This window comes from Alosa pseudoharengus, unplaced genomic scaffold (genome assembly GCF_046254945.1).
Source record: "Alosa pseudoharengus isolate Yale_2024_CS ecotype anadromous, Long Island Sound unplaced genomic scaffold, YU_APseudo_1.1 YU_APseudo_1.1_scf_34, whole genome shotgun sequence".
NCBI lineage: Eukaryota > Metazoa > Chordata > Actinopteri > Clupeiformes > Clupeidae > Alosa > Alosa pseudoharengus.
Genome location: NW_027468737.1, coordinates 376,458 through 392,594, shown reverse-complemented (window position 1 = coordinate 392,594; position 16,137 = coordinate 376,458). Strand labels below are relative to the sequence as shown.

Sequence of the window (16,137 nt, the reverse complement as noted above, 5' to 3'; positions counted from 1 at the left end):
TGTCGAGACAATGCTGATTGCTAAGCTAGCGGTTAGCGTTAGTGGTGTGCGATACTGTAAAATTTGGTTTCGATCCGATACGAATTAAATATAGGGTCAGTATTGCCGATACCAATACTGATATTTGTAACTAAAAGTAGTTTATATACTTTTATGTAGGGGAGAACAGTGTGTCATGATTTATGACGTGAATAAGACATCAATATGCTAAATCTGAATACATTTCCATGACCACTAATGATTTTATGATTTCCACTGTTAATAGTTTACAAGAATTTCAGCAACGAAACATTGCAAAGCCGGCATGCAAAATGTGAAAGGAATGGTGTTTGCATGACTGTAAGATTGCCCTTGGTGAAACAGGAACAATGCATTTTGAACAAATTAAGATATATTGGAAGTGAACTCAAATTAAAGTATCGATCCCATCACGCTGGTATCGATCCGATACCAATACCAATGTTGGTATCGATACTATCGATATTTGGATCGATATGCCCACCCCTAGTTAGCGTTGCCTTGTACGGTGGCAAAACACTACCTACTTGGTTAGTTTAGCAAAACACTGCTTGGTTAGTTCGTGTAGAATTGCAAAATAAACACAGGTAAATACATGCACAATTTGACATCTCCCTTATACATGAATTAGCTGCTAAAAAGATCAGAAACATATGTTTGGATTAGGGGCGAGCTAGGCCTAGCTACTGTATCTTCTGATGTGGTGGGCAAAAATCTACTGTAGCTTGACGACCAAACTTGTAATCTCGCCCACACACACACTTGTTTTAAACTGACTTTTTGTTGCGCAACCAATTACAGCATAGAAATCTTTTACAAATGCACAACTTTCGAAAGTTTCGCTGGACAATGGCTTTGCAGGAGAAACCAAGCAGACTTGTAAACTAACTAATGTTAGAAGCTAGCGCTAGCGGTTAGCCGCCTCGGTGTCAATGGCAAAACACTGCTACAACACACACGAGTTTACCCTAATTTACAAATGAAATTGTATAGAACTACTTACATGTTCCTCATCTGCAGGTATTTCGTGCAAAGTTGGAACTGCGCCGTCGTTTAAGATGAGTTTCCCGGCTAATCCTGCCTTGTACTGACCGTAGTTTGAGAAACAGTCAGTCTCGAAATGATTGTTGCCAGTTTCTTGCCAACTGTAGCAGGGATATTGCAATCAAATCTCAATCCATGCCGCTCTTCTGTCCTCTTCGGCTGGGACACGATGAAGTGTTTTGTGCTCTTTTGTACAGCCAACAACAGAGCATTTCGCATGGGACTTAGACATGGTGCATAATCCGAACCAGTGCTTCCAAATCGGTAACAAAATGGCTGCTATCCGAGAAGTTTACTGCTGAACCTGGTGGGTGGAGACACTGTACGTATGCTCTGAGGGGGTGGGAATATTCAAATATTTCGGCTTGTGACGTAAAAACCCGTGGCGATTTTGAACAGCTCACCCAGAGGCTGAAGGTGGGATCAATTCTGAAACCTGTATCTCACTCAAAACAGCATGGATGGTTTTCCTTACAAGTTTGTATGCATGTGGAAGCACGAGAGACACACAATAACACCCCAAATCCCAGAAAAAGTGATTTTTGCATAATATGGGCACTACTTGTAGCTCAATGCCCTATATGTCAGGCTCTTGAGGGAAGGCTTTTCAGCCAGCTCATACATTTTAGATGGACTGTTACGTGTGTTGTAGCAGCTATTGTTTTAGTGTTCGACATACAATATAAATACAATATAAGAATGTAAGCATATAAGCAATATGGGACGAGTGAGAGTGGCTAAGTTTCTAAGTTTACTTAGACCTTCTCTAAGTAAACTGTAACACTAAAGCAAGAGGCTACACTGAGATTCTGGAGGAAAATCTCAGGCAGTGTGCCAAGAGACCTGCCCCAATAGGCATAATTGGACCAATAAACCATACAATGATGCAAAACATACAGCCAAACAAGGCAAGAAATGGTTAACAGAGAACAATGTCAACATTTTAGAGTGGCCAGAGTCCAGACATCAATCAGTCAAAAGTTAGCACAAGGCCAAAGTGATGGCAAATAATCATTCCTGCCTCAAAACCCAGATTGCTGCTAAAAAGGTGCGGTCTACAATCATGTGGAGACATGGAGAGGCTTGGTAGGTATAGAGCTGCACAGTCCCGCCCACAGCCGATGCCGGATGTAAAAAGTCAATGCAATTTCTCCATTGACAATTGCGGTGTAAGCCATAAAAACTTAACTGCACGTGGTAGACTTAAAACCAGCTACGGTTGTACTAAGCGATTGTATATGCTCCTATAGACACCAAGAGTTCGTGGGGCACTAACCTTGTTTTGAGATAAATGCCTTTTATTCGCGATCTCTTGGATAAGTACTTCATTACCCACAATCCTGAACAATCCCACAATCCCACAGTGATGCCTCTGATTGGTGGAAAGGCCGTTATGGTCATAGTTTGAAACTTTCTCAGCGGGAAAATATTGACAAAGATGGAGGAGTTTTTTACTGCCTATGGCGAAAATCTTAATGTGATTAAAAACTTTCTTGACGAATATTGGTACTTGTATCAACAAAGATTGGGGTTTATACATCACACGAACTTAGTCAGGGCCAATACACTGATATATATACCGGAACTTAGTCAGGGCCAATACACTGATATATATACCGGATCCGGCCCCCGAATGAATTATCTACGGCCCCCGGGATGATATTTGATTCGTATTAGAACCGGCCCACAGGCCACAGCCGCCGGCTGCTGTTTTGCACGCACCAATACTCCATTTCCCACCATGCAACGGTAGCCCACGAACTCAGTGCGGCGCCGCAAGTGGGCCTCGGCTTCATTATTCATCAGTATTCAGTCAGGGCAGATGTCAACTTTCAGCTACCCCCCCTCCCCAGTGTTGTGCCTGAACGCGTTCATTGAACGAAAGTTCATGAACTCGTTCATATTTTGAGCGAACGTGAACTGAACGTACTGTATTAGCCTAACTGCCTGATTAACTGCCTGATTAATCTCCTTTAATATGGCAGCATGCAGGTCACCATTTGTCAAACTATGGGCCGCGGTCCGCAATGTGGACAATGGTCTGCAGAGTGAAATTATTCCCGGGCCATGGTCTGATAATTTGCTGCGCAATTGATCAAGGAGCCACGGACAGAAAAAGAAAACAAACATTTCTGCAATTAGTAGGAAATACTTGTTTGGTGTCATCAAACATAGAGGCATAGAATTAAGTCGTGGTATGGGCGTTTATTCAATGCATGCGTGTGCACGTTGGTAGCAAAGCTAAGCTTCAACCTATTGGAAGGCTATTTAATTATGAAACGACATTTAATAGAACGACGTGGATTTATGCAACTTCCATAAAAAAACAGCACAGACTATATAAAACACTGTTTGGCATTAAGTATTAAAGTCAGCCAAAAGCTATTAATTAGTCTTAGTTAAAGATAGTTAAAGATCTCCAGATCAGTGATTTACGCATGATCTGATCCGCCATTTACCATTCACAAAAGCTGGTATTGTGTTTCCTGAATCCTTACATTCAGGCATTCAAATGAAATGTAATTAGCATATAAAAATTCTATCAGTGTATGATGCTTGCATGAGGGAAACATCCCAAAACAACAGCACCCATATAACTGCTGTTGTTTTGAGAAGTATTTCTAATGCAAGCATCATGCAACAATGCAAAAACAATGAAACTATTGTAGGCCTAATTATATTTTACATTAGTAAAGCAGTACTCTGATGTGCATGTTTTCACAAACTTTTGTGAACAATCTTAGCACTTTAAACATTGACTGTTTTGAAGTGCATGTATAGCAATATAGTATCAAAATAATAATAATTGTGATATCATTATGATAATTTGATGGGGGGTGGGAGGAGGGGGTGGGTTCATGTAGGTGGGCCCTATGACCCCAAAGTATGCCTTGACTGGGCCTCAGGTCAAAGAAGTTTGAGAAAGGCTGATGAAGACGACAAAGCAGCAAGGAGGCATCGTATGATCATTTAAACAAGTTTTATGACAAGGTCGGTGAGGATGGGAAAAATCGTACATTTCTGTGCAAACTTTGCCCGCACTTCAGTCACAGTCATTATTCATTTAATCATTAAATAAAATACAGTACACATCTTGGTTCAATAGGTTACGTGCAGTCATTTTAATATGTTTTAATAAACATTGAACCAGTCCGGCCCTCGGCTTGTAGCAAATTTGTTTTTTTGGCCCTCTAATGTATTTGACTTTGACATCCCTGGGCTATAGCGTTCATGGGCTTTGGAAAAACCTTTTCCCCAGTGAAAACATCATTCCGCGTCATTCACGTCATGTAATGTGTGAGTTAGAGGTCGGAAACTGGGGCTAGATTTTGCTAACAGAGTTGCTCAGTTAGGGGCTCGTCATCACTTTTGTCGTCACGTTGTAGTTCGTTTGTAGTCCATGTGGCCTTTCATGTCCAACAGTTTTAATGTGAACTTGGGAATTTGCTGTTTTTGTCACTTGAAAGCTGCATATCTTTCTTTCACAAGCGTCTTACACTATATTTTAAGCAAATACAGTTGTTTATTTAGGATTAGTGAGTGTATGTTTTAACCTTTTGTAGCCCAGTGCATAAAGGGTTAACTTCTAAAAGCCAGCTGGCCAATGAGAGCGCGACCCCTGCGTCTCCACAGCAACCACAGAAAAACTTTTGAATGAACTGAATTAATTGATTGTGACACATTGATTGTTTAAACTGTTGAAATTGATAATACATTTTGTTGAATTGATACACATACATACTATAATACACTGAATATTTATTGTATATATTTTTATTTTCTTGTACCATTGAAAGATCACATTGAATATCTTAGAACTTAGGTAAGATAAGGGTGCACCCAAATATAGAACCGTATATAGAACATCTGATATTGTTATTTATTGCACTGCACTTTGTATTCTATTTATTTCAATCTATTCATTGTACTTATTGTTATTTATACCATTTTATTCATTCACTCTTTTTACTTATTAAATGTCATCATTATTCTAACATAAACTTTAGCTTGTTGCATCCATCTACCTCCAGTAGTCTTATCTAGAAACTTCTGATTCTGGTCCAAGTAACTAGACATAACCCATAATATAGTAAATTGAGCCGAGTGCTACAGTAAAATATGGCGAGCCCAGCCAGGAGGTAGATGAGTAATTTGTAATACTTTTTCACCATTTTGAAATAGTAATTTAACAGTGTCTAGCGACCCAAAACCTTGGTATAAGTATTAACAATAATATAATACTAAAATTCTGATATTCACTGACTTTTAATAAACTGAAATCAACCTAAAAATATGGATATTGTTCAGAACCACGCTATAAAAATTCCAAATGCCGTTTTAGTTAGAGGCATCACTGGAACAGAAAGAGATGAAGACATTTTAGATTTCCTCAAACAATATGGATCTATTAATCAAATAATACCAGTTGAGGATTTATCCTCAGAATTTTATCCAAGCTTAATTTTAGAATACAATTCAGGTGCTGCCGTAAAGGCTTTAGAACCCAAACTACCCTATGCTCATGGTGGTGGTGACAGTAGTTACCGAGTACAAGCTCTTAGCAGTGTTTACTCACAAACTGTAGTGTATAACACAACTAAAGCCTGCCTTACTGAACTCAAAGATATAGCCAAATGTAGTGGGAAAGATTTTGCTGAAGTTCTTAAAGAAATGATGTCCCAAATTAGTCAGTCAATTGCTGATTTACCCCATGCACCATCTAATGACACTGAGCCAAACCCTAGTTCACCTGCATTAGCTGCAGTAATAACAAAACCCCCTTGTAATGCTCGTCAGAGCTACACAGATACACCAATTCCCCCCACTCCACACACCAGAACCCTAAATACCACAGCTTTAACTGCTAATGATTTAAACCCTCCTGAAGTACAGCGAGTAGTAGTTGAGCACATTGTTAAAAGAGAAGACATTGGTCTGCAGATGCAGTCATGCCCTAAACTACGTGCCTTTTCTGGAAAAGCCCCCAGACCCCCTCATGAACCTGATTATGATACCTGGCGTTCCAGTGTTGAACTTATGATGAGTGACCCTGCCATGTCAGACCTACAACGATCACGAAGAATACTTGAAAGCCTCCTGCCTCCTGCCACTGACATTGTCAAACATCTGAGCCCAAACAGTTTACCTGCTGCTTATCTTCAGTTGTTAGATTCTGCTTATGGAACCGTTCAAGATGGCGATGAGCTGTATGCCAAGTTCATGGGCACATTTCAGGATGCTGGTGAGAAACCGTCCTCTTACCTGCAACGTCTGCAGGTAGCTCTGAATCAGGCTGTTAAGCGAGGTGGTGCTGGAAGTGAGGAAGCTGACAGACATCTTCTCACACAGTTTTGTAGAGGTTGCTGGGATAATGCCATTTTGTCCGAACTTCAGTTAAAACAAAAGAAAACATGTCCCCCATCGTTTGCAGAGTTGCTTTTACTGCTGCGCACAGAGGAAGATCGTCATGCAACTAAAGAAATGCGTATGAGGCAACATCTAGGCGCCACTGGTAGGCAGAAAGTGTCATCACATGTGCAATCTGCGTATTGCGGTGACGAAGAACAGGGTGCATATGCTGCACTTAGCACACACACACAGGAACTTGCGAAGCAGGTAGCACAGATACAAAGCCAATTAGCAGCAATGACCCCAAAGCATAACACTAACACAAACAGAAATTCTAGTGGTCGATCATGGGAGAGAAAGAAAAATGAGGAACGAACAAGAGAACATGTTCAGCATACAATGCAAAATCAAAACTCTAAGCCCCGTCCCTGGTACTGTTTCAGATGTGGAGAGGATGGCCACATTAAGCCAAACTGTGATAGCCCACCAAACCCAGCTCTGGTAGCAGGAGATGTGGGAAAGAGAAAACCCCAACTCCACTCATGAACATTTAAACTAGAAACAGTCTCTATTTCGGGGCGAATGGGGACTGTAGCTGGCAGATCATGTCCCGCTAAAACCAAGCACAAGCAGCGTGCCAATCTTAAACAGTCCTACGCTAGGAAACCAACATTTAAACTACCCAGAGGATTAGTAGGATCAAAATGTACAGCTTCAGTGAACATAGCTGGTGTCCAATGTAACTGCTTACTAGACACAGGATCTCAAGTAACCACAGTTCCAGACTCATTTTATCAACAACATCTTACAAGTCAAAGCATCAAACCTCTTCATGACCTTTTAGAGGTTGAAGGTGCAGGAGGACAGTCTGTTCCTTATTTAGGTTACATAGAAATACCAGTTACATTTCCCAGAGATTTCCTTGGAGTTGACTTTGAGATCCCCACTCTTGCACTTGTTGTTCCAGATATACATCCTGACGGTCAGTCGTCAGTATTAATAGGCACTAACACGCTTGATGTGCTTTATGAAAAGTATTCAGATATTGCGATCCCAAACCACCGACCCAGTCCTTATGGATATAGGGCCTTACTTAACACTCTGGAGTTGAGACACAAGCAAAACACAAATAGTGCTATAGCGTTAGTCACAACAGTTGGAAAGATTTCTGCTGTCATCCCTGCAGGCCAAACAGTAGTCTTGGAAGGATCAGCTAATGCTCAGAGCGTTCCCACTGGCAAATGGGCCATTATGGAACATCCCACCCAGTCTTCGTTGCCGGGTGGCCTGAGTGTCAAGAGTTGCTTAATTTCTGTCCCTACGAAGGCACCATATAAAGTTCCTGTTGTCATTACAAATGAATCAGACCATGATATCACAATCCCCTCTTCCTGTGTGATTGCTGAACTTGCCACTTTCCACTGCATCTTATCTCAACAAAGTGTTGCTAATAGAGAAACCATGAACACGACTCAAGAAACTGAGCTCAACTTTAACTTTGACAACTCTCCCATACCCCCTGAGTGGAAAGACCGTATTATCAATATGTTAAAAGGAATGCCTGAAGTATTTGCCCACCATGATTTAGATTTCGGTTGTACAGACAAAGTGAAGCATACCATCAAACTTCATGACGAGACCCCCTTTAAGCATCGTGCCCGGCCCATACACCCTCAAGACATTGATGCAGTTAGAAAACACCTCCATGAATTGCTTGATGCTGGTGTGATTAGAGAGTCTGAATCCCCGTACTCCTCACCCATTGTAGTAGTAAGGAAAACGTAACAATGATGTCAGACTGTGTATAGACTACCGAAAACTCAATCTCCAAACAGTAAAAGATGCCTATGCCCTTCCCAATCTAGAAGACACTTTTTCAGCCTTAACCGGTTCTAAATGGTTCACTGTCCTTGATCTCAAGTCAGGATACTACCAAATTGAAGTTGATGAAGCAGACAAAGCCAAAACAGCATTCGTCACACCATTAGGATTCTGGGAGTTCAACCGAATGCCCCAAGGCATAACCAATGCGCCCAGTACTTTCCAAAGACTTATGGAAAAATGTGTAGCAGACATGAATTTAAGAGAAGTTTTGGTATTTTTAGATGACTTCATAATCTTTTCAAGAACTCTGGAGGAGCATGAAAGTAGATTGATGCGAGTGTTGAACCGTCTCAAAGAATATGGACTCAAGTTATCCCCTGAAAAGTGCAAATTCTTTCAAACGTCTGTGCGCTACCTTGGACATATAGTGTCTGAAAATGGAGTTGAGACTGATTCAGAGAAGATTAGCGCATTAAAAACCTGGCCAATTCCCAAAAATCTAAAAGAATTGCGTTCATTTTTAGGCTTTTCAGGTTACTATCGCAGATTCATAAAGGATTACTCAGTAATAGTCAGCCCACTTAACGAACTGACCCGTGGATATCCACCAGTCCACAAGGGGTCAAGAACCAAAGGGAAACCCCAAAGGAATTCAGCAGTTGGGCATCCACCGAAAATAGAGGCAGTTGGGAATCCACCGAAAACCGAGGCAGTTGGGCATCCACCAAAAATAGAGGCAGTTGGGCATCCACCGAAAATAGAGGCAGTTGGGAATCCACCGAAAACCGAGGCAGTTGGGCATCCACCGAAAACCGAGGCAGTTGGGCATCCACCGAAAATAGAGGCAGTTGGGAATCCACGGAAAACCGAGGCAGTTGGGCATCCACCAAAGATAGAGGCAGTTGGGCATCCACCGAAAACCGAGGCAGTTGGGCATCCAGCAAACAGAACAGGTTACTTTAACCCGAAGGAACCATTTGGCTCTCGCTGGACTCAAGCCTGCCAAGAAGCATTTGATACCATCATCTCGAAACTTACCTCAGCCCCAGTTCTTGGTTTTGCAGACCCCAAGCTACCATATGTCTTACACACCGATGCAAGTACCACCGGCCTTGGAGCTGCATTGTATCAGGAACAGGAAGGGAGATTGAGAGCCATAGCTTTTGCCAGTAGAGGACTGTCAAGAAGTGAATCACGCTATCCAGCTCACAAATTAGAATTTCTTGCCCTCAAATGGGCTGTGACAGAAAAATTCCATGACTATCTTTATGGAACCCAGTTCACTGTTTTCACCGACAGTAACCCAATGACATACATACTCACCACTGCCAGATTGGATGCCACCAGCTATAGATGGCTTGCAGCATTGTCAAACTTCACATTTAAACTCCAGTACAGAGCTGGCAAACAGAATATTGATGCAGATGCCCTGTCCAGAAGACCACATGGCCAACTCTTAAATGACAGTCATTCCAAGAAAGAGCAAGAACGAATCCGGCACTTCACTCAGTTTCATCTGGACGATACAGAGCCCATGGGTGACATTGACCAGGATGTGGATGTTGTGAAAGCCGTCTGTGAGAGCCGTCTTGTTAAAGTTTCACACGACCAGCACTACAGTGACTGTGGTATTACTCTTGTTGAGTCTCTTGCTGTCTCTGCAGATGCCCTTCCAGAGAGCTATGCCACAGAGAGTGACCATGGGTTACCAACCATCCCCTCCTTCTCACAGTTTGAACTTAAAGAAAAGCAGAGAGCAGACTGTACCATCAGAGAAGTGATTGCTCAAATGGAATGTGGAGAAAAACCACCTCCCACAGTGCGCAAAGAGCTCCCCGACCTCCCTCTTTTGTTGCGGGAGTGGAATAAACTGGAATTGCACGATGGGGTTCTGTACCGCAAAAGACATGATGCAGGTCACACCACATATCAACTTGTTCTTCCTGAAGAACTCAGAGAAACTGTTTTGCATAGTTTGCACAATGACATGGGACACATGGGAATTGATAGGACACTAGATCTTGTTAGAACCAGATTCTACTGGCCAAGAATGTCTGTTGACGTAGAGCACAAAATCAAGACCTGTGATAGATGTGTGCGAAGAAAAAGCCTTCCCGAAAGATCAGCCCCTCTAGTAAACATAAGAACATCAAGGCCATTAGAACTTGTTTGCATGGATTTCCTTACTCTTGAGCCAGATAGCAGTAACACCAAAGACATCCTGGTGATAACAGATCACTTCACAAAATTTGCAGTTGCCATCCTTACTCCCAATCAGAAAGCTAGAACCGTTGCAAAGTGTCTATGGGACAACTTCCTTGTGTGCTATGGAATCCCTGAGAAGTTGCACAGTGACCAAGGACCTGAATTTGAATCTCGCCTAATTAAGGAGCTGTGTGAAGTATCAGGAATACATAAGATCAGAACTACCCCATACCACCCACGGGGTAATCCAGTTGAGAGATTCAATAGAACATTGCTGAGCATGTTAGGTACCCTAGAATACAAGCAAAAGTCCCACTGGAAGGAGTTTGTTAAACCCTTAGTACACGCCTACAATTGTACCAAGAATGATGTAACCGGATTCACCCCATATGAGTTGATGTTTGGCCGTAAGCCCCGCCTGCCAGTTGACCTAGCATTTGGTTTACCCTTTAAAGAAAAACAAGAAAAATCCCATTCGCAGTATGTGCAAAATCTCAAATCTCGACTAGAGGAAAGTTACCAATTGGCCTCTCGCAATGCTCAGAAAGTTGCTGATAGAAATAAATCCCACTTTGACAAGAAAATTACCACTTCCATCCTTGAGATCGGAGATAGAGTGTTGGTGAGAAATGTGAGACTGCGTGGCAAGAACAAACTAGCGGACAAATGGGAAAAAGACATCCATGTTGTGGTTAAGCGTGCCGGAGACCTTCCAGTCTACACAGTAAAGGTAGAGTCCTGAGATGGCCCCATGCGTACCTTGCACCGCGATCTCCTTCTTCCTTGTGGCTTCCTCCCTGTGCCAGAGGAAGTAGAAGAGCTGCCCCCAGACCCCAAGCCCACTCAGCGAGTCAAGACACGTCAGAGCGTTCCTGAATGTGAGACAGAAGCCACTGAGTCAAGTGATTCTGAAGATGAGTTTTTAGCCTCCCCTTTAGCCCCCTTAATTGAGGAACGTCCATGTCACAGTTCTAGTCAATTTACATCCCGCTACGACAATCTATCATCTGGGACAGATGGTATTCAAACCCCCGGCGCATCTGTAGGTCACAGACTCGATACTGAACCTGTGCCTCACCGGCCCGAGGTCTGTCTAGAGTCTTCTCCAGCCCTGCTTTCTGAGTATACGTTTGGCTCTGTCCCTGTCCCTCATCAGCTCGAGGATTATCTGGTGTACAGCCCGGGTCAACCTCCTGAAGATGCAGTCCCCTCCGCCCTGAGTGCTGAGTCTGTGAATCACCCCTCAAGCTCTACTGTAAAGGCCCCCTCCGTCTCCCTCCCTGCTCCCAGCAGCTTGCCTGGGACCTACCCACTGGAAGTAACGGATGTAGTACAAACTGTACACGACTGTCCCTCTGCAGCTCCCCGTCAGCTTTTGGACAACTCCAGTTCATTACCCATTTATCCAGAGCCCAGTTATGGACTCGTGGAGTCAGGACCTAAACTCTGTCCAGAGACCTCAGACATACAGGAGAACCTTCCAAGACGGTCACAGAGACAAAGAAGAGAGCCCAATAGATTGCAGTACACACAGATGGGAAAACCCTTGATCTCAATTGTCCAAGCCCTTTTTCATGGCCTAACTGTAGCTTACACAGATGCTCTATCTGAAAGTGATGGCCCTGATTCACTCTCCTGTCCCTCACTCCCTGTGATCCTCACTCAGCCCGGTCATTCATGCAACGGGACGTGCATGGGTTCAAGGGGGGAGGGTGTAGCCCAGTGCATAAAGGGTTAACTTCTAAAAGCCAGCTGGCCAATGAGAGCGCGACCCCTGCGTCTCCACAGCAACCACAGAAAAACTTTTGAATGAAATCAAACGAAAGACACGAACCAACACGAACTAACACGAACCAACGAGAAAATTTATCAATAAGAACTCAATAAGAAGAGAAAAGGTAATTATTTGGTCCAATAATAAGTTAGAACATGGTGTGATATGATAAACATGATTAGTAATGAAATTAATATGATATAGAAACCTGAACGACAACATAAACCTGACCGGAGAGAAAACGATTGACAGGACTAACGTTAAATCGAATGGATTGAAGGTACATATTTAACTGTAATATTTACAAGATTAGAACAAGACTAAATACATAAATAGTAATGTAGACATAATTATGACCGTAGACATCCAGAAGACAAAACTTCAAACAGAACTGCAACTTTCTGAACTGCCTGTACTGCATCGAATGCTGGCTTCGGTGAGTTCGTTTTTTTCCGTTAAAAGTTTATGCTAAGCTAGGTTTGCTACTAGAGCTACTGCTGGTGCAGCACCATAAAAGCCTAACGCTAGCTTGAACTCCGGTAATGTTTAATAAACCTTTTAACATAGACCAGTTTCATATAATTTATTTATTGATTTAATTTATTTGATGTGACTATTTATTGGATGTTTTGTACTCTGAGACCTGGATACATGATTGTTTCTGGCCTGTATATTTACAGGTCAGGTTTTTTATAGTGGATAAAAGATCTGAATTGATGGCGAGCCTCCCAGAATCCCGAATCTGAACTTCCTTTCACCTTTCATTTCCCTTCACACCACTGTGGTAGGACTGTAAGACTGACCCAGACTGACCTTTTGACTATTCCCTGACCTCCTGATAACTTCTGAATGAACTGAATTAATTGATTGTGACACATTGATTGTTTAAACCGTTGAAATTGATAATACATTTTGTTGAATTGATACACATACATACTATAATACACTGAATATTTATTGTATATATTTTTATTTTCTTGTACCATTGAAAGATCACATTGAATATCTTAGAACTTAGGTAAGATAAGGGTGCACCCGAATATAGAACCGTATATAGAACATCTGATATTGTTATTTATTGCACTGCACTTTGTATTCTATTTATTTCAATCTATTCATTGTACTTATTGTTATTTATACCATTTTATTCATTCACTCTTTTTACTTATTAAATGTCATCATTATTCTAACATAAACTTTAGCTTGTTGCATCCATCTACCTCCAGTAGTCTTATCTAGAAACTTCTGATTCTGGTCCAAGTAACTAGACATAACCCATAATATAGTAAATTGAGCCGAGTGCTACACTTTGTTGTGGCATCCGTGTTTGTCACACATTCCGACCGCAAAGCACAAACACTTGCTTTGGGAAAAACAAAGTAGCCACGGTGGCGGTCCTTGTCATTCCGAAGTGCCATGAATGCACCATTTGACAACCTCCTCCCGACCAGGGGGATATTCCATCAACCTCGCTAATGAAGGCGGCGCTTAACAGAAATAGCCTGGCTTGAACTAGCGTAGACTTTCACTTGGGGCTGAAGCCGTTCCATTAACTCAAGTTAGCGGCATCTTGGCCTCGTTTATTCAAGCGAGGTTTAAGTTAGCTTCATCTCTGCTCGTGCACGAGGTAGAATAGTAGACCAAAACAGTAGATTGACGAAAAGAGGATATATGTCATAAAATTAAGACAATACTAAACGATTTCTGTTCAATTTGGCAAGCGCCATCTACAGGATTTTCATTGAAAGTCATCAAATTTAACATCGAGAGAAAAAAATAGATTGCCTACAGAAATTGGAGAATAATGAAAGCATACATTTAAAACAACAATGCTAATGGTTTGAAATCAATTGCGAGTTTGATTGGCTTCACTCTTGAACACATAGACTATACAGTCTATGGTTGAACAAAACGAGTGAATCAGTAGGCTATAAACTCAAAAACAACTTATGGATATGCATATGGATATTCAAAACTATCTATAGCCTAGCTTACGTTCTTAGATTAAAAGAGTTCACACCAAATTATTGTCTAGGTAGGTGGTCATAAAATAAATTAGTATCAACATAATAGCCTATTGTCTCCCATAAGTCCCAAAGTGTTTGAAATAAAATTATCTGAAATGCAATGGCTTTCAATTCAATGGCTTTCAATTCAATGTATGCCTAGTATTTAATCTGTGTAGCACACAGTCGATTTGACATTCATGAACAATCGTCGACACATGAAGCAGTTTTAATTATTAGCTGCCTAGGCTACAGAATAATTATCCTTTGGCTTGCATCAGATATAATATAGCCCACTGGCAAAGCTGTCACTGAACAGCCTACCAAATGTGCATGACCCTTTATCAGCAGTAGACATAGGCCCTATGTCTTTCATCAAAGATTATAACTAAAAATGCCATTATCAAGGTGATAAACAATGTAGCCTTAATACTTCGTATGGGAAGCGAACCTGCGAACACGCAAGCCTGTATTTCTTTTCCTATGCCGTCTCGCTGCACGTTACACCACCACCGAACGTAAGTGATGCAGAGTAGCACGATTCCTAGAACCACATGCATGTGAAGTTAAAACATTTTTAATCGTATAATCTTCATACATTCTTTGGAGCTAGTGAATGTGTAAATCCATGCTTGGTGCACTGTCGGACAAAACATTTCTATAGGCCTACTTCTATTTTTGAAGTTGTAGGCTACAGGTGACGAGAGCACAGGTTGACGGAACCATCTTTTTGGACTCGTTTTCCGACTGATTGTTTTTTTTGCAACACAGCTTTATTTAGCTTGAAAGTTAACCTGCTACGGAGCAGGTTAGTTCTGTGGCATAAATTCCCATGGTTACCAAGCTGGGATTCACGTTAACCTCATTAATGGAACAGAATTCTCACTAAAATTAGCGAGACTTATCGAAATAAGCCAGGTTTGGCCTTTAGCGAGGTTGATGGAATACCCCCCAGGTTTAGTTGACAGCATAAGAAACCATGGTGATATAGCGACACTAAAACAGATCCACTTTCGTGTCACAGCATACCCTGGCTTTGAGCGCAACATACCTCGCTAACCCACTAATCGAGATTCGTAGTGTACCCCACTGGGCCTAACAAAAGTGTTTGATTTGAGCCTTGTTGTCTCAGGTCAACACAATATGTAAAACACTTAGGATTAAATGTGTCAGCTAAATGAATAAATGTAAATGTAGGGTCGGGTTTTAATGAGGCTAGATGACTTGTTTTACAAGCCAGATTAAAAAGTTAACCTTTAACCTTTAAACATTTAAGCAACCTTTAAACTTCTAATTTGAAAAGTAAAAGTAACAAAGCTGGAATGTACCTTCAACCCTAAAGTGAAATTTAACAAATCCTATTTTCACTTTCTGATACAGATTTTTTTTATCCACCAGAGAGTAGCATGTTGGTTTGAACATGACAACAGAAACCACTAAGAAAGAGGTTGATTGTTTAGGAATAGAAATACATATATATATATAATATAATACATATATATAAACATATATATAATATAATATAATACATATATATATAAACATATGCTTATATGTTGAGCTTTTTATATAGCCATAAATAACCCAATTTAGCAAGTAGAAAGCAAGCACACACACACACACAACCTACCTTCTCAAGAGTTTCAACCTACCATAAACAAAGTCTAGCCTAATGCTATTGTAGCCAAGAACAATTACATAAAATGTTATATAATGACAGTGTTGTCACTCCCACATAAGCTCTACCACATGGACATTTGGAAGTTGTGTAAATCGAGCGTGCATGCATGGCTACTTGATATAACTGGACTAAACAATGTAGCCTAGGCTAACACACTCTAAATGGTTAATTTATGATTATTAAGTAGCCTATGTTATTATTAAGGTTATTATGTAGCCTAATCACTAAAAATGTTC

The 16,137-nt window shown here is 41.3% G+C and overlaps 1 protein-coding gene across 3 annotated transcripts in view; it reads right to left on the bottom strand.

The window, feature by feature from the left end:
• The window catches only part of LOC143101390 (tumor necrosis factor receptor superfamily member 5-like), a 31,343-nt gene that overhangs the window by 9,697 nt on the left and 5,509 nt on the right, over positions 1–16,137 (bottom strand). The window lies entirely within an intron of this gene.